Source organism: Phoca vitulina, unplaced genomic scaffold, assembly GCF_004348235.1.
Source record: "Phoca vitulina isolate PV1807 unplaced genomic scaffold, GSC_HSeal_1.0 scaffold71, whole genome shotgun sequence".
NCBI lineage: Eukaryota > Metazoa > Chordata > Mammalia > Carnivora > Phocidae > Phoca > Phoca vitulina.
Window position 1 is genome coordinate 1,253,899 of NW_022589774.1, and position 25,984 is coordinate 1,279,882.

The following is a 25,984-nucleotide window of genomic DNA, read 5'->3' on the forward strand; positions in this document are numbered from 1 at the left end:
GGCGCAGGAGCTGAAATGTGCCAAGTGGGCAAGTTAGAAAATAAAATGAAGACTCTTAGTCATGAAAGAACTTAGATATGCAGTTCTCAAAAGGAAATTTATATTGAGAGATGGAAAAGATATAAATATAGATATGGGTATATTGAGAAAATTATTATCTTTATGTCATATAGAAAAACTTAATGGATATGAGGATGAGTCAAGGAAACAGAGTGAAGAGTACACGTTCCACTTTAAGATTTTATCTCTTTATGTCTATCTATAAAATTTTGCCTCTAATCATCTTCTAATTCTGAGAAATGGATCACAATTTTATGCTTGTTGGATAGAGATAAGTGAGGTATTGTGACTTGAAGATATTTATGTGGAAATCACTGTTACTTGTCATAAAGTTTAGATTTTTTTATTCCAAATCTAAAGAACATTCATTCCAATGTTCCTTCCTGGTTCCACCAAGCAAAGCAATTCAGCCGCTTTGCTCACTGCTGAACCTCTAGCACGTGAAAGAGTATCTGGCAGATATTCAATACATATTTGTCAAATGAATGAACATTTCTGCCTATCAAATTTATATTCATTCTTAAAGGATGCGTCTTCACTCCTTCCTCTAAGCTTTCTCTGACCACCTCCCTCCCTGCTGAAGGTGGGTGGGTGTCTCTCCCTAAACTCCCAAGGTCAGTCCCATGGATGTGCCTCTCCTGTTGCACTGCCATTATTCTGGCTTGAAACAAAGTAAGCTGTGTGTGTTTCTTATAACTTTTACTAGGATCCAGTCTATAAGAGAGCAGGGAGTGTGTAACTTGAACCTGGTGGATGCTCAGTGAATACTCTTTCAATGGAATTAGTATTTTAGCCTCAATCCCCTGCGATAACCAGACACCCAGAGAATTCCTGGTGCATGCCCTCTCCTTGCTTCATAGCTCTCTTCTAGAAGGGTCCAAGGTTCTGCCACCCACTCTTTTGCATCATCATCACCATCATCATCATCATCATCATAATAATAACTAACATTCACTATTGATTGAGCACTGAGATAACTGTTTTAATTTCATCATCTTTGCACTAGGGACTGTCCGTTATTACCCCCTTTTACAACTGACAAAACTGAGCCTAAGCAAAGACAAATAAAACTTGCCCCAGATCACATAGCTTATAAATACCAAACCAGCCATTTTCAGGGGCTGAAACCAGCTCTATCTGATGGAACACAGACCAAAATAAAAAAAGCATTTTGAAATCAATGTCTAACTGAATAAATGAAATCCTTGTCCTTAGATGAACATGTTAGCATTTTATATTGTCAAGATTCTAAAGCAAACGTCTTTAGATTTACTCCATTTCCAAACACATAGGTACACAGGACACTTTTAAACGTACTCAGTCAATTTGATTTATTTTGATAATGTCATCATGTCAAAAGAGAAGATCTAACTTGTATATTTCTCAATTAAATGATATTATTTGTTCTTTACATCATTCTTAGTTTTATTTATTTACACACATGCAGTTCACATGAACCAAATGATAATTTTGCCCACTGTCACCTGATATTTGGAGCTTGCTTTCCAATGTAAGAAAGGACTAAGGGGAAAGAAAAACCTTTAAGGCCTTCTGAAATGAGGTCTTTATTTACAAAGTTATGTGGCTGCATAGCTGTTACAGACAGAATTGTATTCGATGTATTTGAAGGCTTACATGTGCTTTTTAGTCTGGCCTTTGATCCTTCTTCTCCTAAAATGCATGCATTTATTCTCAGTTTACTTTGGGATTTCATTTCTGCCTTGCAGATACTGTCCTGATAGTCTGAGTCATTGGTCCTGTTCTCCATAAAATATAGGAGATGGATAGCTTTAGCACTTCCCTTCAGCTCTTGTAAATCTAATAAATGGTTTCATCCATATTGCCTCTTTTGGAATCCTTCACATTGCCTTGGCTGTTTTTTGTTACAGATAAGAAAGGGGAATGTTTGCCAACCTTGGTATTGATGAGGTTGAAACAGCTACTCTCATAATTCTACATCTATACAACTTTATTCTCATTGTTCCACCAGCCATGAGTGGCATTCCCTAAGCGGAAAAACAACGTGGCCGAAGTAATAAAAAGCCAGATAACGTCAGGTCATTTGGTACCTAAATTAGGCTGGGCCAGGCAACTCTTAGGGGCCCCCCACCCCGAAGGCTAGAAATGAGCTCCTGGCAATTGCTTCCACCAAATGTTCTTTCCAGACACTCAGATGAGGAGCTTAGACAAACTTTGTGAACTTGTCCAATTCCTTTGTTGAAACACAGGAGAACTGTTTCATCAGAATGAACTTCCTCCAAATAATCAAGTTTCTAAAATTAGGAGACACAATATGTTTCAACAGAAGAAAGAAATCACAAGATACAGACCCTGAGCAGGAAATATTTGTCTTTGCTTTATCCCAGATCTCACTTATCTTATATTTTGGCGCAGCATATGCTTTGTAAAGCTAATTTCTTCCCCCACCCTCTACACCAGGATTCTGCAGATGTAGAGATGATTTTTCAACCCATGAGACTAAGTTAGATTATTTTAGATCTAAAGTCGGTTTTTTTTAAGGCAGGTGAGAAAAACATAAAAAGAAAAGAAAAGGAAGTTACCTGTTGTCCTGCTCTGATTGGACTATAATTGTAACAAGATACTTTACAAATTGAATCATGTTAGAAAAAGCTATCTTGTCATGAGTTTAATAAAACTCTCATCACTGATATGATTGCTTTCTTGGTATCCTTTTTGATCTTGTTCTGGGATTCCCAAAGCTTTCAAAGGGATTCTGTATGTCCCTTAGGTTTCCAAAAAATAAAATAAAATAAGCCTTACCAGGGTCTACCTGGCACACTACAAGAGAGGCCAACATCTTTGTGTTGCGCTGAATTATCAGATCACATGGACCCTTTAAGGAAGCCCAGTACACTCACATTTGCCACTTGGTTTCTCACTGACAACAGTAGGGCAGGCCCAGCTGTTCCCAGCAGCTGTTCAGTATAAAACTGCCTGAGCTGAAATGCCTTCCAGCTGATGGCGGTCCCCAGAAGCGCTAGAGGACAATCGCCATGGCTGGGAAAGGGGGCCAGCTCCAAAGGGAGAAAAACCCAAAGCAGAGAAGTGAGGAGACCTCCCTCCCCCATCCTTTCCCTCTCGTAGAGGGAAAAATCACTCTGTAAACCTGTTCATTCCCAGCCTGCCCTCCCGGGGGCTTCACCTTTATAATGAGCTAGACTAGTCGAGGAGATTCCTTTCCGCTCCAAATGCATTATCATTACAATAGGCATCCAGGCTGCCTATCAAAGATCCCAGATCCAGGGTAGCAGGAAAGTGGCCAGGGTAAAAAAGAGGAAGGGGAGAAAATTACATGCAGAGATAAGCATGGACAGTCATTAAGAGAACAGGCCTTCTCTTCAAAACGACATGAACCCGGCACAGGTCTCCTGCCTGTTAAATATGTACAGTGTGTGCTTATTTGATGATGAAAATCAGACGACGGCTATTTGAATGAAAATGAATTTTAATAAGCTTTGGAGGTAGAAGAAGCAGAAACTCTTCATTTTCCCCTGTATCACCAGGCACCTTCTTGACCATCATTACCACAAAGGAAAGAATGCGGGCATGCTAATCATCCCGTGAAGAACGCTCGCTCTCCTCCTCAGTCTTTGTGGGTGTTCATTAACCTTGTGGGCTCCTCAGCCAGCAGAGTACAGCTGTCCCAGGGACATTTCCATATCCCTTAAGAATAGCGGGATGTTGAGTTAGCCTCAGGGATCCTGCCTATAGAAAAAAGCGGGAGAAAGCTCCCTTAGGAGTGAAAGCAAAGGACTAGTAGCGGTTAGCACTTACATGGCACAATGGCAAAATTTGCAAAATTTTGCACTTATTTTGCACTTTTATAAAATTAAGTATAATATGGCTATTTATTACTCATTTTTTATTCTGACAGAGAGACAAAAGATTCGTCCTACTATTGTAAATCCTAATCCCCACCTCCACGCTGAAATGAACACTAAAACAAATAGCCTTGGGTCATTTATCTCTTATTGGTATTTAAGCATAGTAGTCTGGGAGCACAGAAATATTCTGGTGACCTTAAGAGGTTATGAAATCTATCCCCTTACTCCAAGCAAAACCACATAAAAACCATCCTGGTGGTGACAACAGAATAAATAAAAATACTTTCAAAGAAGTTTGGTTTGAAAACAGCAGAGTTCATTTGGGAGATGTCCTAGTAACTGTTCTTTCCAGACCTTGTCCATGCTAATTCATGTGGTTATATTGTCTGTTCCCCACCCCTCTGGGTACAAGTCCTAAGTTTATAAGGTCATTGACCCTAAATTAGTCCCGGCTCATTAAAGCCTGACCTTAAAGGCACCATCATCCCACTTAAACCTTTTGGCAAAAACCCTAGAACAGATTTTATTTCCCCACTGTCAACTCTTACCGGTTCATCAAAGTCAGTAAGGCTCTCCTGGCTTATTTCATACTAAACCTGACAAATTGTGCATTTTTAGGATGGAAAAAAAGAAAATATTCCTATTGCCTAGTAATGGACTATCTAATATCTTTGATATCTAGAAGTAAGTATTCTCATCAGCAAGAGCTGTGGCCTTTCTACCAGCCACTGGTAGATTAGAGACAGTACCACTGAAGCTGCTCTCCACCCAAGCAGAGGAAGAGAAGAAGATGGAGGAGCTTCCAGTAAACCTCTCCCTCTCTGAATCCTTGCTCCAAATAAAGCAAGTATTATATTCTTAAGAGCATTTGTAAATAATGTTTACTGATAGGTACGTCAACCATATAGTTCATATTTGAGGATTTGTCTTATGAGGATTAAGATTTAATCACGAAGATTTTACCGTGTCATCTTTAACATCATTTTTTTAAAAACTAAATCTCAATATCGAATGAAGCAGCAGAGAGCAAGCACAAAAAGATTCCCACAAAAAATGAATCGCCCCACCCCCCACCCCACTCCAAGGAAACTGAAATTAACCTCTGTATTCTTTTTTGCTAGAAAGGTGCCTTTAACAATTATCACGATGTGTTTCATGAAGTTGTTCTCTCCCACCTTCGTTTTCTCTTGAGCTACTCTTAAGCAGCCCTGCGCCTGGGCTCCTGGAGTGGGTGGGGTAGAATAGCAAGAAGCTGGGGCTGGGATGGAAAAGGTCTCAAGCCATTTCTTCCCCATTATCACCCGGTTAAGCTGCTCAGACTCTGACAGCCTAACAAGGTGCTAATGGGCCATACGTTCTAGCCCAGTTCACAGCAGGTTGTTTCAAATGGGTTGAGGAGGTTGATTTGCATTCGAAATCTTCTCTCTCTCACTTGCTTTTTTGTTTGGCCCCTTGATTTCTACTCCCCAGACACTCTTCGGAGGTTGACTCAGAATGGAACAAAATCACATCAGTTCAGAATTTGAATTGCCTGAGTTTGGATTTTAAATGTGTCCCATTATTTCATCAAGTTGTGGTGGGGGCGGGGGGGGGGGAGGTGAAGGGAAAGAAAGGAGAGCAGAGAGATTTTAAAATGAAAGGGAGAGATGATGACAGATGGAGGCAAATGTTCCTTTTAAGTGGAGAGGAGCATCTGATGTTGAGGCATGAAATTAAATTAGTACATCTGTGGCTGGATGCGTGTCATGCAGCTTCCGGTTCCCCACTCCGGCGGAGTTTGGTTGCCTCGTGACTAAATGGCGCCCTTCAGAGCGCCATGAATGCTTCCCTGCGCACAAGATGGAGGCCCTTCTCCTTTTGAAAAGGGGCTGCCTGCCGAAAACCCAGCACACAGGGCTAGCCCTCCAACCTCATGGTGTCCTACCGACCCTCGAAGGAGGAGTTGGCTCGGTTGAAACTCCAGTTCCTGAAGTCAAAGGGAGGGAGGTGCAGGGAAATGAAATCGAAGTCAGCAGATTTTCCAAGGAGGCAGTGTTTACGAGTGGCCTGCGCTGTGCCGGGCAAGTGAACAATCTGCTTTTGAAAAGCCTGCCAGCTGCGTGCGGGAAGGGCTCGGGATTCGTAAATGTTTACAGCCTTTTCTACGGAGTAACAGAACAGGGCTGTTTCTTCAGCACCAGGCTCCGGGGGTGCTCCCCACCAAGAATGGCGCTCAAGCTTCCACTTTCCCTCGGAGAGCCGAGCGGTCGTGAAGCGCCAGGGCCACTGCCAGGAAGCTCTACGGCTCAGCTCGGCTCCTAGCTCTGCAGCTTTCTCCCCCTCGGCTTGCATCTCAGTTTCCAGCCTCGCACGCAAAAGCTGAAGATCTAAGCCAGTCGTTCCCCAGCCTGCCCTGCCTGGCTCACGCAACTAACTGACCTTGTAGCCAAAGGAGCAGGGGAACCACATTACTTAGAACCGGGCACATGAAACTTTAAAAAAAAAAAAAAAATGTTTAAAGCAGAAGCTAATTCCTGGATATTTGCAGCCGATTCAGGAATCACCCTTGACCACTGGCCATGGCGATATTCTTAGAATGGTCCACTTGAATCTATTAAAACAAAAACAAGAAAAACAACTTAAAAATGTCATTATGACAATGGTTCTTTATCCAAGTAAAAGAGCCCCCGCACTCTCTGTTCACCCGCCAAACTGTTCGATGGATTTAAAAATAAAGTTTAAAACGCTCACTATTTTACTGTTCTTTCAGAAATGACAGGATTCAGAAAAACTGTCCCAAAATATGGTGCCTTTGTGTCTGGAACATTTTAGACTGAAGGAATTTAAGAAACGGTCTTTGCAGGGAGGACTTTCCGACTTACCCCTGAAGCAAGTCGTGCAGAAGACCCTTGGTGGGAAGTACCTTCCCTACACCTGAAGGAAAGCAGCATCCTATCTCCAAGACTGAGTGACTCCAGGAAAAGTCCAAATAAATGGACCTTGTAGAGTGCCTCCTTGTTTACTACACTTAGCTCGTATCCCTGTGTTTGTCATATTTTCCCACTACTGTCCACTCTTCACCAAACCTACTATAAAAATACTAAATTGATGGGTGCCAGAAGGAAGTTGTGGGGGGGGGGTCCAGTGAAATAGGTGAAGGGGATGAAGAGTACACTTATAGTGATGATGAGCACTGAGTAATTTTTGAATGAATGAATGAATGAATGACAAAAAATACTAAAATTTCATCGCTTTGGATCTTTTTTTCTTTTTAAAGATTTTATTTTTAAGCAATTTGTACACCCAGTGTGGGGCTCGAACTCACAACCCGGAGATCAAGAGTCTCTTGCTCTAGGGACTGAGCCAGCCAGGCTCCCCTCAATCTTTATTTCCTTATGAAAGCTCTTTTATCATGTAGAACTTATATTAAATAAATGTGTATGCTTCTCTCTGGTTAGTCTGTCTTTTGTTACAGAGCTCCAGCCGAGAACCTCAAAGGGTAAGAAGAAAAGATTTGTTTCCTCCTCTAAAGCAAGCAAAAAAGAAATAAGGAAAAAGCCATGCTCCTTCTATTGTCAAGGAGCAAGAATATCCTGGCCCCTTCAAGATCCTTCTAGCTGGACTAAGAATCAAATTGACATGAGACAGATTAACAGGGGGAAATCAAATTTAATAGTGTACGTACAGGGAATCCACCAAGACATGGAAATTCCAGAGTTGATCAGGTGACATGAGGGATAGATGTCATCCTGAACTAAGGAGAAGGGAGTAGCGGTCTGGGACTTCAAAGGGAAGGAGTGCAATCTTCAGGGAGAATGAGAAAGGGTAAATGATAAATGTTTGGTGAGCTACACTGAAACAATGGGACAAAAAGAGGACTTTCTAGATTCCTCCCTGTCCACCACACATAGTTCATACCAAAATGTAGTTATCCATGGCGATAGCTCTCTTCCTGGAGCAGGGCCTCTATCTAAATTCTTTTGGGCAGTTGTGGGGGGAGTAAAGAGCTTTTCCTGAATCTGCTGGGTTTTGATTGCCTTTTTAACTCCACATCATCTTCATACTAAAGTGGCCCATCTTGGGGTGCCCTGCCCTTGGCCCCCAAAACTACACACACGCCAGCATTTTGCACAAAAGACTTTCTCCAAATGGTGTCCACCTATTAAGGTGCATGAAATTGGGAGGAGGCTTGGGTGTTGCTATTCACATCATCTGCTTATGTTAACACACACTATGTGGTCTCCCTTCAGGCAATTTTCAAGTTGTCTTTTCAGATTTCTTACACTGTAAATGCACACACCACACAGATAAGAAACGTATAACACACCAAGGGGAGAGAAAGAAGAGAGAGAGAGTCCCCTGTAAATCCATCAGTGCAAGGTATTCTTCCTGGAGTCTTTCACCTTACATCGACTTCAATTATGCCTTACAGCCCAGGCAAACTCCCCATAGCATTTCCCCACAAGATAATCGCCATGCTGCTTGGTTCCCCCTTCAGAGGCGATTAGCCAGCCAGTCCATATTTAGCTCCTGTTGTTATTCCTTTCCCGGCCAACTCTATCATTCCCTGAAGCACTTCTGATGTGGTTCTTGGAACCGTCCTCAATGTGCTAGCACTGATCTGCCCTGAGCAAAATGCTTTGCCCATCTGTGCTGGGAAGATGTTTGCATTGTTTTCCATCAATCTTTCCCTCTCCAAAGAAATTGGAGAAGAAGGCATGTCTTATCCCATTGTTGCCACTGTCCCACACCAAGAATCCCTTGGGGTGGTTCTTATTAAAGGAAAATCAAGCCTGAGTTAGAAATGTCAAATTGCATTGGTTCAGTAACCAAGGCCAGGTGGGTGTAAGACAGTGAGGATGTTGAGGTGTATCTTGAGTTCTTTCTCCTTTCCCCCTGCAGGCATCCCCAGGTCCTGGCACTGTCCCCACAGACGCCCACAAGCAACCCTACCTTTTTTACTGTCTCTGACTCTAAGACTTTTTTTTCTTGCTTCCTCCCCCATCGAAATTGAACTTTCGTCTATTCAATGTCTGTTTTTCTTAATCATGCTAATGTAACTCACATAACAGTTTATTTCGTTGTCCCAACTGATGAGACAAAGAATTTGAATCCAAAAGAATGACTCAGATAATTTGGAGGTCCCTGTAGGCCACTCCTGAAGTATTTTTTTTTTTTTTTTGAAGGAGTAACTGCAGGCTCATCTCTTCACAGCACAGAAAGAGATGCCGACTCCCCTGTCCAACAGGGATTCAAGAACTATTTGCTGATTTCATTTTATTGATATGAGATGAACCCTTTCATGCTGATTTTCACTATCTAAGGTTGAACGGTACCCAAAGATACCATGATCCAGAGCGAGCGTCTGGCCACATTGTTAGATCGCTGTCTCTCAAACATGACTGTGCAGGGGAGTCACCTCCGAATCTTGCTAAAACGCAGTTTTGTTGTTCAGGTCTGGGGAGGGGCCTGAGCTCCTGCCCTTAGGTGATGCTTCTGGCACTCTCCCTGGCCTGCACCTTGATTAATAACATTCTATAGGGTGAGAGAGGAACTGGAATTAGAGGAAGAGAAGATGGGATAATGGAGGTAGGAGGGGGCCTACTTAAACATAAAATGTGGCCGACTATTCAGATTCTCAGAGGAAAGTCCTGTTCACTGGTTTCTTCTTTCATTCAGCTATCCTTCCTTCAACCTGTATTTGTAATTCATTTATTTGTTCAACAAATATCCACCACACTCTTCTGCCATGGACAGTATGAGTCAATAAGGAAGGAAACAGTGGTCAAGGTTGGAATCATTCTCACAAACACAGAGCTCAGAAAAAACAGAAAAAATCTATGTGGGGGGAGATAAGTGTTATATTTACCTCTAACAACCAGATATATATATAAAACAACCATCAGACTAAATATACTCAAAGAAAACCCCTGATTTTTCAATTCAGCTGCTATTTTTCACCTCTGAAACCAATCTGCATGATCACAAGGTAGGATTTCATCATTAGTGCTTAGAGAAAACCTACTCTGGGTGGTATATTTGCTTCTCCAGAGCCTCACCTCACTACCTCCCATAGCTCAGAACTATAGAAGAGGTCCCCCCAAAGAGGCAGAGTTTGCTTTAAAATTCACTCCTGAATGTCTGAATTAATTCATTTAAAAATTGCTGGTCGCATGCCCACTATACACCAGACTGGGCTCAGTACTTGGGCCCAGAGAGGACATTACATAGTTACGGTGCTCAAAAAGGTCAGATGGAAGTATTTTAATTTGAACACAGTCTAGCTGTTGAAGTCAGGTCATTTTCATATTTAACAACAGGGTAAAACTAACGGCTTCAGTGACCCTAAAGAGCATTTCTTATCCAATAGAGCTTGGAGCCCATGGTTTGGGGAGACCTGAGGAATAACTCAAGGATTATACACCATGACCAAATGGGATTTATTCCAGAAATGCAAAGTTAGCTCAACATATGAAAATCAATGTAATACACTATATTAGTACAATTAAGGCGGGGGGATCATGATCATCACAATAGTTGCAGAAAAAGCATTTGACAAAATCCAACACCCTTTCATGATAAAATGCTTAGCCATCTTAGAAGAGAATTTCCTCAACCTGATAATGGGCCTCTAAGAAAACTCACAAGTAATATCACAATGGTGAAAGACTGAAGGCTTTCCCTCTGAGATCAGGAACAAGACAAGGGTGTCTGTCTGCTCTTACTATTTCTATTCAACATTGTACTGGAGGTTCTAGCCAGAGAAATTAGGCAATAAAAAGGAATAAAATTTACTTAGATTGTACATAGAAAATATTAAAAAATACACACACACAACGAGTTCTTATAAACAACTTCAGCAAGGTTACAGGACACAGGACCAACATACAAAAATCAATCATACAATCTATACACTTCCAATGAACTATCTAAAAATGAAATTAAGAAAATGATTATTTTTACACTAACATCAAAAAAGATAAAATACTTAGGAATAAATTTTACAAAAGAAATACAAGTATCATACAATGGAAACTACAAAACATTATGGAAAGAAATTAAAGAAGACCAAAGTAAATTGAAAGACAGTCAATGTTCATGAATCGAAGACTTAATATTGTGAACATGGTAATACTACCCTAGTTGATCTACAAATCAGTTCAATCCCTACCAAAATCCTGCCTGGCTTTTTCGAAGAAATGGACAAACAAGTCCCAAAATTTTTCAAGAGACTTAGAATAAGCAAAACAATCTTGAAAAAGAAAAACAAAGGTGAGGGACTCACACTTTCTGGTTTTAAAACTACAAACAAAACTATAGAACAAGACAAAGTTACACTAATCAAGACAAATGTGGTACGTATAACTGTTACATGGAGAACAATGGAATAAAATTGGCAGTTCGGAAGCAAAACCTTAAATTTATAGTAAACAGACTTTTGACAAGGCTGTTCTGGTGACTGAGTAAGAAAAAAAAAAAAACAGGGGCACCTGGGTGGCTCAGATGGTTAAGCGTCTGCCTTTGGCTCAGGTCATGATCCCGGAGTCCTGGGATCGAGCCCCACATTGGGCTCCCTGCCCTGCGGGAGCCTGCTTCTCCCCCTCCCTCTGCTCCTCCCCCTGCTTGTGCACTCTTTCTCTCTCTGTATTTCTGTGCATTTATGTATTCATTTATTCAAATGAATAAATTAAAAAAATCTTAAAAAAAAAATAGTCCTTTTAACAAATAGTGCTGAGACAACTGGATATTCACATGCAAAAGTTAGACCCCTACCTTCACATGAATGAAGTAAGACCTTTACCTCACACCACGGACAACAATTAATTCAAAAAGGATCAAGACCTAAAGTTAAAAGCTAAAATTATAAAAGTCTTAGAGAAAAACATAGGCATAAACATTCATGACCTTGGATTAAGCAGTGGTTTCTGAAATAGGACACCAAAACATAAGCAACAAAATTTTAGAAATAAGTATATAGGATTGCATTAAAATTTTAAACTTTCATGTTTCAAAAACTATCAAGAAAGTGAAAAGACATCCCACAAATTGAAAGGAAGTATTCCTAAATCATGTATCTAGGATTTGTATCCAGATATATAGAGAGAAGTCTTAAAACTCAACAACAAAAGGTAAAGAATCCAATATTAAAATGAGTAAAGGATCTAAATAGACATTTCTCCATAGATACACAGATAACCAATATGCACTTTAAAGTGCTCAACACCATGTGGCTTGTCTGGGTGGCTCAGTCAGTTAAGCATCAGACTTTTGATTTCTGCTCAGGTCATGATCTCAGGGTCATGACATGGATCTTCACATAGAGCTCAACACTGGGTGTGGAGCCTGCTTAGGATTCTCTCTCTCCCTCTCCCTCTGCCGTGCCCCCCCCCCCCCCCCCCACCGCTGGCCCCGCGTGCACTCTCTCTCTCTTAAAAAAAAAAAGTTCTCAACACCATGATTCATTAGGAAAATAAAATCAAGACTACAACAAGGGGGAATGACACCAGCAAAACAGCAGCAGCATAGAATTTCTAACACTTGCTTCTCCCCCAGAAACATTAATTTGAATACCTATCTGCACAGGAAAATACCTTCACAAGATCTGCAGTTTCCAGGTGAGGGATCATAGCATCTGGGTGAAGCATAGAAATAAAGGACACATTGAGGAAGTAAGAAAGATAAATTTACATTACTGCCATCCCTTCTCCCAAGCCCAGGTAGCCCAGTGAAGAGAAACACCTGCCCCATGAAAGGAGAGTGAAGTGAGTGCCTGACTTCATCGAGGACCCCAGATCCAGCTTGCCCCAGGCTGACTCCCACAGTCCTCGATGCTCCCTACAGGCTCCCATAACCCCAGGCCCCCCCAGCTCACCCTGGCCCCTGAGGAAGGGGGAATGGGACGTGACTGCTAATGGGTACAGGTTTCTTTGTGGAGTGATGAAAATATTCTGGAATTAGTGATGTTGGTTGTACTAAAACCTACTGAATTGTACACCTTAAAGGGGTGCATTTATAGTGTGTGAATTTTGTCTTTAAAAAAAGTAGGACAAAAATAATTTAAGTTACGCTAATTGCTATAAAATGAATCAATTCTGGGCATCTAATGTATAGCATGGTGGTGACAGTTAACAGTACCCCATTATAGACTACTTGAAAGTTGCTAAGAGAGTAGATCTTAAATGTTCTTACTACAAAAAAAAAAAAAAAATGGTAATTATGCCAGGTGGTGGAAGTGTTAACTAACTTTACTGTGGTTAATAATTTTGCAGACATATACATGTATTGCATCATCACCTTGTACAGCTTAAACTTACACAATGTTACATGTCAGTTACATCTCAATAAAGCTGGAAGATATAGATAGATAGATAGATAGATAGATAGATAGATAGATAGATAGATAGATGATAGATTTTTAAAAGTAGCTCAATCTTGGCACCTAGTAGGTTAGCCTCAACCAGACCCAGAGATAAAGAAGAAAATGCAGATTGACCAGCGCTGGTAATTCAGTTATCCCAAATGTAGTCATGTGCATAAAGCCAAACTGGGAACTAATCCTTCGACACCCCTCTGTGGGGCTTCTCATAATAGGCTTCAGTGGGAGAGACCGTTACAAACAAAAGTCAACAGCCCTGGGCTCTTCTCCCCAGTCTCACAATCCCACCCTACCCTTTGGATAGGCAGTAAAATTCAGTGCCAGTTTGTCCATTTAAAAAAAAAAGAAGAAAGAAAGAAGAAAGAAAGAAAAAAAACCTTTTATTTAAAAAAAAACTAAAAACACCTTTTTCTGCTTCCGTTTCTCATTAAAATGCCACTTTTGAGTCATTTGGAAAGGGTCAGGCTGGATGTTGGCTTTAAAACCTTTGACAGCTACTATAATTGCCTAGAGGTCCAGTAACAGTGATTGCTCTCACAAGTTTAATTTTGAAGTTTCTGCCAAGCCATTAGCATGTAACCAGGCTATGGAAATCAAAGGAAATTAGAGGCGAAGAGAAAAACTAATCTCATCTACCTCTGGACTGTCACCTCCTCCCTGGGCCAGGACAAGTTCTCTTCTAAGTTGCTGTTTCCTGGTGTAGTGAGAAGAGTCTGGGGATCTGATTCCAAGTTCTGCTACTAACTAACCACATGGTCTCGGGCAAGTTATTAAACATTTTGGTATTCTTTATATGCTTCGTGAATTTATGTGTCATCCCTACCTGGGCTGGGCTAGTGTTCTCTGTATCATTCCAATTTTAATATATGTGCTGCAAAAGTGAGCACTACACAATTTGGTATCTTTAAAAATGGGTACATTGTTGCTTCTCCTGCTGGACCCTCTTGTCCAAGTGCCATCCTGACAAGATCCTTCCATAGATCATGTCTGAGGAGCAAGGCAGGCAGAGAGACGTGTGCACAGGAGCACTCTGAATGGGTGCTCATTGAGTTTAGGATTGAGCTGGGCAAGCTTCCTGCACTGAAGCAGAAAGGCATTAAAATAAAACATTGTATCACATGGATCTGGTCACTTTCAGGAAGGATAAGAGAACACATCTAAAAGACATGTTTAAAGGGTGCTCTAGTTAATTGTGGTTCAACCATCATGGTGGCAATTTCAACTTTTCCATGGTCATTTAATCACATTTAGTCTTTTCTTTCGATCCTTACAACAAACAATCCAGGGGTTATTATGCTCTCCATTCTACAGATGAGAATACTGAGCCTGCAAAGGTTACATTGATAAGGAAAATCTGTGTCCTAGGATGGCCAAACGAATCCTCGAGAGAGTCCCAGTCCTCACCCCGGGGCTTTTCTGGGTTCTTCTCCAGGCTCTGCTTCACGCACGCGCACAAATCCGGGTTCCTCTCCCTGCCCCAATTCCCGCACACGCCAAAAGTGCCAGGTATGCGGAAGTAGAAGTGTATAAATTGCCCCCTTTGTTTGTGCTCGGGGCTCAGACCTTTGGAGACCACTCTCCTCTGAGCCCGCCGGTGTTAAATGAACCTCCTATCCTCCAAGCTCTCCGAGTGCCACTTGGCTCTTTTGTCGGGCGATCCAGTCCAGGTTCTGTAACATTTCGTTCCCTGACCAGGAAACCCAACCACACTGGCCCATTGTTGCCACCAGTTTGGGGGCAACGGCGGGGCGGTGACAGAAGGAGAGATCATAACGGAGAAGGCGTGCCCTGTTTCGGCAGTCTCCCACCCCGGTCGCCTCGGGCCGGCCCCGCTCCGCTGTTCCCACCGGACTCGAGGAGACGTGGCAGGTGAGGACCTGGTCCTGACGTCGGATTATGGTAAGGCCTGGGGCCCCCGGACCCAGATAGGCCCACCCATCGGGGTGGAAGGGGAGCCTGATCACCTCCCGGAGACATCTTAGAGGTCTCACAGGTAGGGATTCCCAGGGAGCGAATGTAATAACTTCTGGAGTGTGAATGTGTGAGTGAATGTGCAGTCCGACCTGGCTTGCTCAAGCAGACTGATTCTGTGACTCCACAGTTGGCGGGTACCCTTAAGGTCCCTAGAAGTCTACAGAGTCTGAGTGGGCCCGTCTGCGATTCCGTGGTGAACAGCATACAGTCTACGGCGGCATCGGAATAGTTTCTGATCGTAAGTCACAATGCTGAGACCACTACGGCTAAGCCTCACCTAAGCTCCTTCGGGACACGGCCAGCCTGGCATCTGATTGGTCTCTGCACCTCAGGAGGCACCCCTCCCTTTTGTCTGTCTCTGCGCCACCGCACATGGGGACATCACCATGGGGTCAGGGCAGAATAAACCTACAGTTCTAGAGACCGTGATCAAAAATTTCAAGAACGGGTCTATGGAGTCAGGATGAACCCTGGCAAGTTGAGAACCCTATGTGAATTGGAATGGCCCACCTTTGATGTCGGGTGGCCTTCAGAAGGGACATTGGATGTCCCAATGATTCGTCGAGTATGGCGAGTCATAACAGGAGAACCAGGACACCCTGACCAGTTTCCGTACATTGACTCCTGGCTAGGAATTGCTCAGACCCTTCCCCCCTGGATGCGATTCGCTTGCAATAGGCAGGGACAGGCCAGGGTCTTAATCGCCTCATCCAAGTGACGTAAAGAAAATCAGCAAAAGCCCCAGTCTCCACAAATCCTAGCCGGAGATCCCGAGGATGAACTGACCCTGCCCCCACCGTACATACCCCCAAGACTGCCTACACCTGGCCCTTCAGCTCCAGACCCTCCACCGCCATCGGTTTCACTGGTGCCCCCAGGCCCAGAGGATCCACCGGAGCCCCCAGGCCCAAAAGATCCACTTTCTCCAGGGCCAGCAGCCAGGCTGCACCCCAGGCCAGGCACAAGCGCCCTCCAAATGCCAGTACGAGAGACACGGGAACCCGAGAGGCACGATGAGGACAGGACGGTCCAACCCAGCCGTTCCATGATGTATTATCAGCCCTTCTCCACCACCGACCTCCTCAACTGGAAATATAACACCCCATCCTACTCTGAGAGACCACAGGCCATGGTAGACCTCATAGAATCCCTCTTCCAGACTCATCGGCCAACCTGGGAAGACTGCCAACAGTTACTCCGCACCCAGTTTAACACAGAGGAAAGGAGGAGAACAATGAAAGATGCACAGCAGTACCTGGAAGAGCACGCACCAGCGGGAGTCATCAACCCTGCTGCCTGGGCTAATACGGCCGCACCCGAAGAGCGCCCAGCATGGGACTTCACCACAACCGAGGGACAGGCCCACATCCGCCGGTACCAGGAGGCCCTCCTCCGGGGAATGCGGGCAGGAGCTAAGAAACCCATGAACATGACTAAGGTCACTCAACAACCAGGGGAGCCCCCCGGGGACTACTACGAAAGACTATGTGAAGCCTACAGGATATACACTCCATTTGACCCTGAGGCACAGGAAAGCCAACAGATGGTAAACACCGCCTTCGTGGCTCAGGCCGCCCCAGACATCAGAAAAAAACTTCAGAAACTAGAGGGTTTTGCCGGAATGAACATCACCCAACTAATAGAGATTGCCAATAAGATCTACATGAACAAGGAGGTTGCAGCTGAATGGGAAGCCGACAAAAAGATGAAAAAGTCAGCCTCCTTGCTGCCACCCTGAAAGAAAAGGACAACACAAAGATGGGGAGACCCCAACCACCGAAAGGGGGTAAGCCGAGAAGCCCTTGGCAAGGGATCAATGTGCTACTATAAAGAGAAAGGGCATTGGAAAAACGAATGTCCCAACCGGGGAAAGGCTCAGAAGCCCAGCCGCTACAAGGAAAACCCCAAGAGGAGGACCTCATAGGCCTTGCGAGAATGGACTCAGACTGAGGGGGACTGGGCTCTTTCTTCCTTGGCTCCCATGAGCCCATGGTCAAAAGGAAGGTGGGGGGCCAACCAGTGACTTTTATGGTTGATACTGGGGCCAAGCACTCTGTTGTCACCTCCCCAGTGACACCTTTCAGCAAAAGGACTGCAACCATCCTCGGGGCCACTGGGATGTGGGTGATACAACAGCCCTTTTGCCAGGCTCGCCAGTGTGAACTCAGGGGCCACAGGGTCTGACATGAATTCCTTTATCTGTCCGATTGCCCCATTCCTCTCCTGGGCCAAGACATACTCTCCAAGCTTAGGGCTCAGATAACTTTTGAGCCCACCGGACACACTAGCCTCCAACTGAACCCAAGGCAAGAGGAGACAGGGTCTCTGGTGCTAGCAATTACCATGCCAAGGGAAGAAGAATGGAGGCTATTCTGTGCCCAGGCCCAACCAAGCAGCCCGCCGGAGTTCAGACTCGCCTTCCTTTCAGTATGGGCTGAAAACCACCCACCTGAACTAGCCTGGAATCAGGCCCCTATCATTGTTGAACTGATCCCAGGAGCCCAACCTCAGAGGCAAAGGCAATACCCACTTCCACAAGAAGCTAAGATCGGCATCCAAGAACATCTGACCAAACTCAAAGAAGCAAGTATTCTAGTCGAGTGCCAGTCAGCCTGGAATACCCCACTCCTGCCAGTCAAGAAGCCAGGAGGGGGATACCGACCAGTTCAAGACCTGCGGGCCATCAACAAGGTGACCATCTCTGCACCCAGTGGTCCCGAATCCATACACCTTCCTCGGCCAAATCCCAGGGTCGGCCAGATGGTTCACTTGCCTAGATCTGAAGGATGCCTTCTTCTGCCTCCGGTTAGCTCCCCAGGGCCAGCCGCTATTTGCCTTTGAATGGTCTGAACCTGATACAGGGCGCCAGATGCAACTGACTTGGACGCGCCTCCCGCAGAGGTTTAAAAACTCACCAACCCTCTTTGGGGAAGCACTGGTTGCGTACCTCACCAGCTTCCCAAGAGAGGCCACACGATGCACCCTCCTCCAGTATGTAGATGACCTCCTCCTCGCCAGTGACACACAAGAAGACTGCACAAAAGGCACAAAGGCCCTCCTACAGCTCCTGTCAGACTCGGGATAACAAGCCTCATGGAAGAAGGCACAAATCTGCCAACAGCAGGTCCGATACCTTGGTTTTCTCCTCACCCAAGGGAAAAGAGAATGAGGGCCAGAGAGGAAGAGGGTCATCATCTCCCTGCCACAGCCCCAGACAAAAAGGGGCCTATGAGAATTCCTGAGGGCCGCAGGATTCTGCTGCATCTGGATCCTTGGGTTCTCGGCAATAGCAAGACCCCTTTATGATCTCTTAGATTGAGAACCCCCTACCTGGACTGAGAAAGCAGAAGCCGCTTTCATAGAGATAAAGATCGCACTGGGGCAGGCTCCAGCCCTGGGCCTACCAGATGTAGAAAAACCCTTCAACCTCTTTGTGCATGAAAAGGAAAAAGTAGCGCTTGGGGTACTCACCCAGACTGTTGGGCCCTGGCAATGGCCAGTTGCTTACCTGTCAAAGAAGCTGGACTCTGTGGCAGCGGGATAGCCACCGTGCCTCAGGGCGCTGGCAGCCACAGTCCTACTCATCAAGGAGGCGGACAAACTTACCCTGGGGCAAGAACTTAATGTCAAGGTCCCTCATGCAGTTGTGTCCCTCATGAACGCACAGGGACACCGCTTCCTTTCTAACTCTCGGCTAGCACAATACCAAGGGCTCCTCTGCGAAGACCTGTGGGTCACCCTCGAAACAGTAAGGACACTAAATCCAACAACTTTTCTCCCCACGGAAGAGGGGGAACCAGACCATGACTGTTCTGAGGTAGCTGATGAGGTCTATGTGAGCCGTCCAGATCTGCGGGATCAAGCCATAAAGAATCCAGAGCTCACACTGTTCAGCGATGGCAGCAGTTACCTACGGGAGGGTGCCCGGAAAGCGGGTTATGCCGTAACCACAACCACTGAAGTCCTAGAAGCTAAGGCATTACCAGCTGGATAGTCAGTTCAACGGGCTGAATTATATGCCTTAGTCCGAGCCCTCACCCTCGGTGAAGGCAAGCGAGTCAACATCTATACCGACTCTCGGTATGCCTTCGCTACTGTACATATACATGGGGCCATCTACAAGGAAAGGGGCCTCCTATCCACTGCAGGAAAAACTATCAAGAACAAGGAGGAGATACTGAGACTCCTCAAAGCCATCTGGCTTCCAAAGGAAGTAACAATCCTGCACTGTAAGGGACACCAGAAAGGAGGCGACCCCATAGTGTGGGGAAATCGTCTGGCAGATGAGGCAGCCAAGATCGCAACCAGTGAGGACATGGACAGAGCCCCTTCCCTCACCATGGCCCTGACACCCCTGAAAGATGTCCCTCTGCCCAGTTACAGTAAAAAGGAAAAGGAATGGGCCATGGCAGAGGGAGCTGTCCTGACTGAAAAGGGATGGTGGATGATGCCAGATGGGCGCATCTTTGTTCCAACAGTAACTGGAGGGCATCTGGTCCAGGAATACAAACAACTCACTCATCTGGGAAAACTGCATTAGAGGCCCTTCTCAAGAAGCTTTACTACATCAGTCAGCTGCCGGCACTATGCTGAGCAATGAGTGAACGATGCATAACATGTGCTAAAAATAATGCTCAGTCTGCCCTATGGCCCCCACCAAGTGTCCAGAGGATGGGAGCAGCCCCCTTCGAAGATCTAGAGGTAGACTTCACAGATGTGCAGCCGAGCAGGGGGTTCAGATATCTCCTAGTAATAGTATGCACATACTCTGGGTGGGTCGAAGCCTTTCTGACCAGGACGGAGCAAAGCTGGGAAGTAGCTAAAGTCCTCTTGTGGGAGATCGTGTCCCGGTTTGGCATGCCATTAACAATCCACGGTGACAATGGACCCGCATTTGTGGCAGACATTGTACAGGTCTTGACCAAATCTCTCAACATCACCTGGAGACTCCACACCGCTTACCGGCCCCAAAGTTCAGGGAAAGTAGAGCAAATGAATCGCACCCTCAAGGGAACCTTTGCAAAGTTTTGTCAGGAGACTAACCTCCCATGGCCGGATCTGCTACCCCTAGCTCTTCTGCGTGCTTGCTGTATGCCCGGGACATCAGGTTTTTCCCCATTCGAATTAATATATGGACAGCCTCCCCCGTGCTTGGGAAGCCTTCCAGGAAACTTGCATCAGGTTGGAGATAAAGGGATAAAGGAGCAGCTTCATGCCCTGGGGGCCACCCTAAATAAATTATAAAGGTACACCTTCGAGAAGGGCCCAATCTCCTTAGGGTCTCAGGTACACTCCTTCCAGACAGGAGACTCGGTTTGGGTCAAAGATTGGAAGAAAGACCCCCTCAAACCACAGTGGGGAGGGCCCCACACTGTTGTTCTAACCACCCCTACTGCCCTCAAGGTCTCAGGTGTCACCCCATGGGTCCACCACTCAAGAGTGAAGAAAGCTCATCATTCGGATGAGGAGTCGCACCAGTGGAGAGTCCAGCCAGACTTCATGAACCCTCTCCAGCTTCACCTTTGATGAGACGCCACCGACTGATGGACACCTGCTCACCGTGGTCCCTGGCTCTCATTGGCGTGATTTCCCTCATCCTGGGAGTCAGACTCTACACTATTGCCCCTCCTGACTGGACTTTCCCCCAGAGGCTTACTATTGTCATTGCTTACTGGGTGTCCCTAGGGTGTATTACTGCACTTACTTGTCCACGGGTTTCATCTGCTGACAGGTTAGCCACGATGGCTCCCTCTACCTAAGGTCATAGATCCCACTTTCACTGGCCCTCTGCTGTCTACTCCGGAGTGCATTTCACCGTGGTTTTCCTGGCCCCCAGTCAGTCCCAGTTTTCTGCTACCTGGTGTGCTGTTCTTCCTCACTGCCTCTAGCTTGCCTGGCCAGGCAAGGGGGACAAACGCTTGTATCACCATTACTGGCAAATGGGCTTTCCAGCTTATCCCCCTCAATCCTGCACCAGAGCCCCCACTGACTTCTTCCACCTGGGATGGGCACACACCAAAGGTTGACCTCCATTTTGATGGATGCCAGCTTCTTGATACCTCCTGGGAACCTCATAGACAGTGTTCCTACCATGGCCCTCACTCAGGTTACCGGCTGGTAGATATCTACATCTGTGGGGGCCCTACACCTCAACAGCCAAACACCTGCCCTCAGTTCTGCTCGCAAGCCTGGGGATGAGTCATGGGTGGCGACTTGGCCGGGAATGGAACAATGGTCCACCAGGTGGTGGCACCTCAAACAGCGCAGTGACATCCAGATTTCCTTATTATGCAACGCCACCCCATCCTCTTGCTCTAACAATCGCTATATACCGCTCACCCGCTCAGTCTTAGAACCCAGTGCCACATCATGGGCTACAGGAGTCATTCTCCTGTTGGGCCAATATCACCCTATGGAGACCAACCCCATGGCCAAATTTATGATTAAGTCCATGTTTACTCCAAGCTTTACAGTCAACTCCCAGAGTCAGAGAGAAAATAACTCGCCCTGGCGCATCCCTGGGTCCCCCATCCACACGCAGCAAGCATCTATAGCGCAACTGTTAGGTATGATTAACGCCTCCCACCAAGTGCTTAACCACTCAAATCCACCCCTAGCGTCTGACTGCTGGATCTGTATGAAGCCCGGTCCCGGCCAATACCTAGGTGTCATCCTCAACCAGTCCACCGTGTCACCTCCCACCTCGGCACCGGGGACCTCAGACTATCCCTTTCTGGCTCCAGTACCGCTGTATGACAACTCTTCCTCTCCCATCACGGGCCACGGTCGGGTCTGTGCGCCTAACACTTTTCTGGCTTGTGATCAAGGTGTATACACCTGCATCACCCCACGCTATCAATCATGCACACTTGTCAGTCTCTTACCCGATCTTTCAGTCCTTCCCGGGAGCGACGCCCCACTCATATGGAGACCTCCTAGCTACCCTCGACGCTCCCCCGCGGCCATCCCTCTTATCGTGAGCCTGCCGGCCGCATCACGTGTTGCCCTCGGCACCACTGGCGTCGGGATGTCTCAGGCTCAGTACCAGGGGTTAACTCAACAACTCACGGCAGATTTTTCCACCCTCACTCAGTCGGCCCTGGCCCTACAGCACCAACTCGATTCACTGGCCTCAGTGGTCCTCCAAAACAGGCGCGGGATCGACTCGCTCAAGGCCGTGCAAGGGGGGCTCTGCTGCTTCTGACAGGAGGAATGTTGTTTCTACGCTAATGAGTCAGGGGTGGTCCAAGAAACTCTGACCCAATTACAGGAACGAGTACCTCACCGATGGGAAACACTTCAGCAGACAACTTGGTGGGATACCCTCTCACAGTGGTTCCCTTGGTTCACCCCCCTCGTCGGCCCCCTCCTATTGCTTCTCCTCATAGTAGCATTTGGTCCTTGTATTCTTAATGCCCTTACTAGGTTTATCACTGCTCAAATTGCTAGAATCAGTCTCCAGTTACTCCTTACTCACTATCGCCCCTTAGAAGATGAAGACGATGCCCTCTAAACTAGGTGTTTAAAGGGGCATCAAAGGGGGGAATGATAAGGAAAATCTGTGTCCTAAGAGGGCCAACCAAGACAGAGAGTCCCAGTCCGGGTTCCTCTCCCTGCCCCACTTTGCGCACGTGCCAAGAGTGCCCAGTATGCGGAAGTAGACGTGTATAAATTGCCCCCTTTGTTTGTGCTCGGGGCTCAGACCTTTGGAGACCACTCTCCTCTGAGCCCGCCAGCATTAAATAAACCTCCTATCCTCCAAGATCTCCGAGAGCCGCTTGGTTCTTCCATCAGGTGATCAAGTCCAGGTTCTGTAACAACATAACTTTCTTAAATTTCACTTGACTGGTCAGTGGCAGAGATGGCCTTTGAACCATAGATTTCTGGCCTTAACAGCTATATTCTTTCTGCCTGACCAGCGGCTCCCAGATGTGATGATCACTAAGATAGCCTCAGGTATTATGAGGGTCCACAGGTACAGGACCCACTGCTACCTCCTGTTATCCATCTAGTCTATCCTTAAGGGACTTTTGGAAATTTCATTTTTAACAAAGAAGGGCAAGCCTGCAGCCCTGGTGTCCAGAATATTCTCACATGACAGTAGGAAACCAAAATTTGTTGTGAACTCTTAAAGAATGCAGAACTATGTACAAAAACCTTACAGAAATTAAAAGGATCCATGTGTTCCTTGGCTATTCCTCTTCAGAATATCCTCTGGATTGAGCCCAGAAGGCAGCACAGAAGAGTGGGCAAGTACACCAGCTGGGAGTCCTGTTTCGGTCTTTGCTAGCTATTTGACCTTAAGCAACTTATTTAACTTTGTTACACCTTTGTTTATTCAACTACACAATGAGAATAATGTCTCCTTCAAAGGATCCTTACAAAGATGAAACCAGCTAACGATGTAAGGTGGTTAACAAGCGTTAGGCACATGCTAAGTGTGAAATAAATTCCACTTTGTGTTGTTCTGTCCCACCGTCTTCAGAGGAGAAGGAAAAGAGGTAAAAGGAGCCAAAATCCAAATCCATTTAAGCAACCCGTCCCTAATAAGGATGCCAGTCAGGAACAGCTCTTCCACGTGACGTCCCATCTAGCACTTGAATGCTGCTTCTGCAGATCCAGATGTTTCCCATGAATTTGCTTCCCAAATCAACCTAGAAATGGCAAGACCAAGTTCATGCTACTTCAAAATAGAGATCCAAATGCTAATGAAAATCCGGTTCCATCACTATTTAATGATCACCTACTAATTGCCAGTCGCTAGAAGATAAAGAGATAATAGGCAGGACACAGTCCCTGCCTTTGAAGAACTCATGGGTCAATAGTGGGTGCTTGATAAGACCATAAATAACAATAAAAGGTTCCCATAGGAGAAATCTTATAAGAGAGAAGAGAACTGCTCTGGGAGTTCCAGAGAGGGAGAAGTTACCTCCATTTTGATAAAGATTTCATGGATGAGGAAAATTCACATGACTTTGAAAGATACAAGTGAATGGAGCAGGAGAGGATGTCAAGAGAACATTCCAGGTGGAGGGAACAGCATCGAGCAAGGCAGGGAAGTGGAGCACAGATGTCTTGACTGGGAAACATCCAGGAGTCAACGTGGCCTAGCACTAAAGCAAGAGATATATATGCATAAGTAGTGGGAGGAAAGGCAGGAGAGGAGGGTGGTGGCCCCATGGTCGACGCTTTCCATTCTGGGTGTGGAGGAAGGCCAAAGCTTCACTCAGTTTTAATAAAAAGAGCCGATGAAGCATTTTGAACAGAAGGCAGTATGATTGGAATTTGATCAGAGTCACCTGTCTTGGGAGGTGATGAGGATTAATTGAGACAAATCAGTAAAGCCCCTAACAAAAGTCAACAGGTGCAAAATTAATTCCAATTCTCTTCTCCCTTCTCAAAGCACCCAGAAAATCTATTGTTTCTGAATCGAGTGCCTGTAACCCAGAAAAAATGGGCTTAGAGTCTCGTCAAGACTCTCTGCTGGCTGTGAATTTCCTCTTCCTTCCCAGAATCCAGCTAAAGAAGGGTGGCCCTGTGACCCGGATCTAGAAAATCCCTAGGCAGAGGCCAAAGGATAAGTTGTGATGACCTCTAGCTATTTCCTGCAGCATGAGAAATGCAGGATTGCACAGTTTCAGTGCAGTCAACCCCACACTCCCTGCTAAACACCTGCCTGCAGGAAAGCTGGCCCCCTCTCATCTTTGTTACTATCTCTCTTTAGAGGCTCACTTGGACTGACCAGCCAATGTCACTTGGCATTCAAGAAGTGTGCCTCCCCTCACCCTCTCCACTGCACTGAGCCTGAGGATGATTTGGGGGTTTTGTAGCCTTTCATTTTTCCCCTCTCCCCTTCTCCTGGGGCTGGGAGTCTTTTCTTCCTGATAAGAACCTTCTAGCAACTTCATCAGAGCCATTGTTAAGAGAAGGCGATTCTTCTCACAATGGATACCTGATGACTTCCCCTTTCTGCAGACAAATGAGTCCTTCAGAAAGGTCTCATTATTGCTCTGGTGTCATTATTCTGAATGCAGCGGCTCAGGGCCCCTCCCTCAGTCCCCACGGGGGCGGGGTAGGGGGAGGCAGGGGGCCAGGGGAGGGCAGAAGGAAAGAAAAATCCTGTTTTTTGCCATTCACTTTTTAAAAAGGTGGCTGTGAAAATCTTCTCCTTCCCCACTAATGGGATTTGAAGGAGACACAACTTCTGCACTCGGTACCCTCACACATTCTGGAAAAGTCCTTTGCAGACTCAGAGGTTAACTGCGCTTTCCTGGGGTGCCTCCTCTCCTGCCAACTCAGGATGTTTCATCTCCTCAGAGATCAAAATGCGCTGACCTCTACCCCCCCAAGCATTTCACAGTGGCCTAAAATCGAAAAACCATTCTTTCTGCCCCCTGTCCTTCTATGGAGATTCCCTTCCCTTCTGCCGGCACGCCTGCGGGCTAGCTTCCATCTGCACACTCAGAAAATCAGGAATTAAGTGACCAGCACGGTTAAGGCCCTGGGACAGGCACAGTGGGGGATAAATTACATCTCAGCCTTCTGGGTCTCACACCCTATGTCCCAGAGATCAAGGACAGGCACTTTCATTATAAAGGCCCATGAGCCTTTCACCTACTTGATCTGCCTGTGATGCCCTTGGGGTGACAGACATTCATCCAAGTCATTATTTAACTAAAGCTACTCATTGGGGAGTATTTAAGTCTAGATATCCTAACCCAACTTCCCCCAAGTTTCAAGACTAAACCCT

General features: G+C 45.8%; 1 non-coding gene across 1 annotated transcript; it reads right to left on the minus strand.

Moving 5' to 3' along the window:
* Positions 1-14,042: 14,042 nt before the first annotated feature.
* On the minus strand, positions 14,043-14,147 carry LOC116624966. The gene has a single exon (XR_004297983.1). It is a non-coding gene; the product is annotated as a U6 spliceosomal RNA (small nuclear RNA).
* Positions 14,148-25,984: the final 11,837 nt, after the last annotated feature.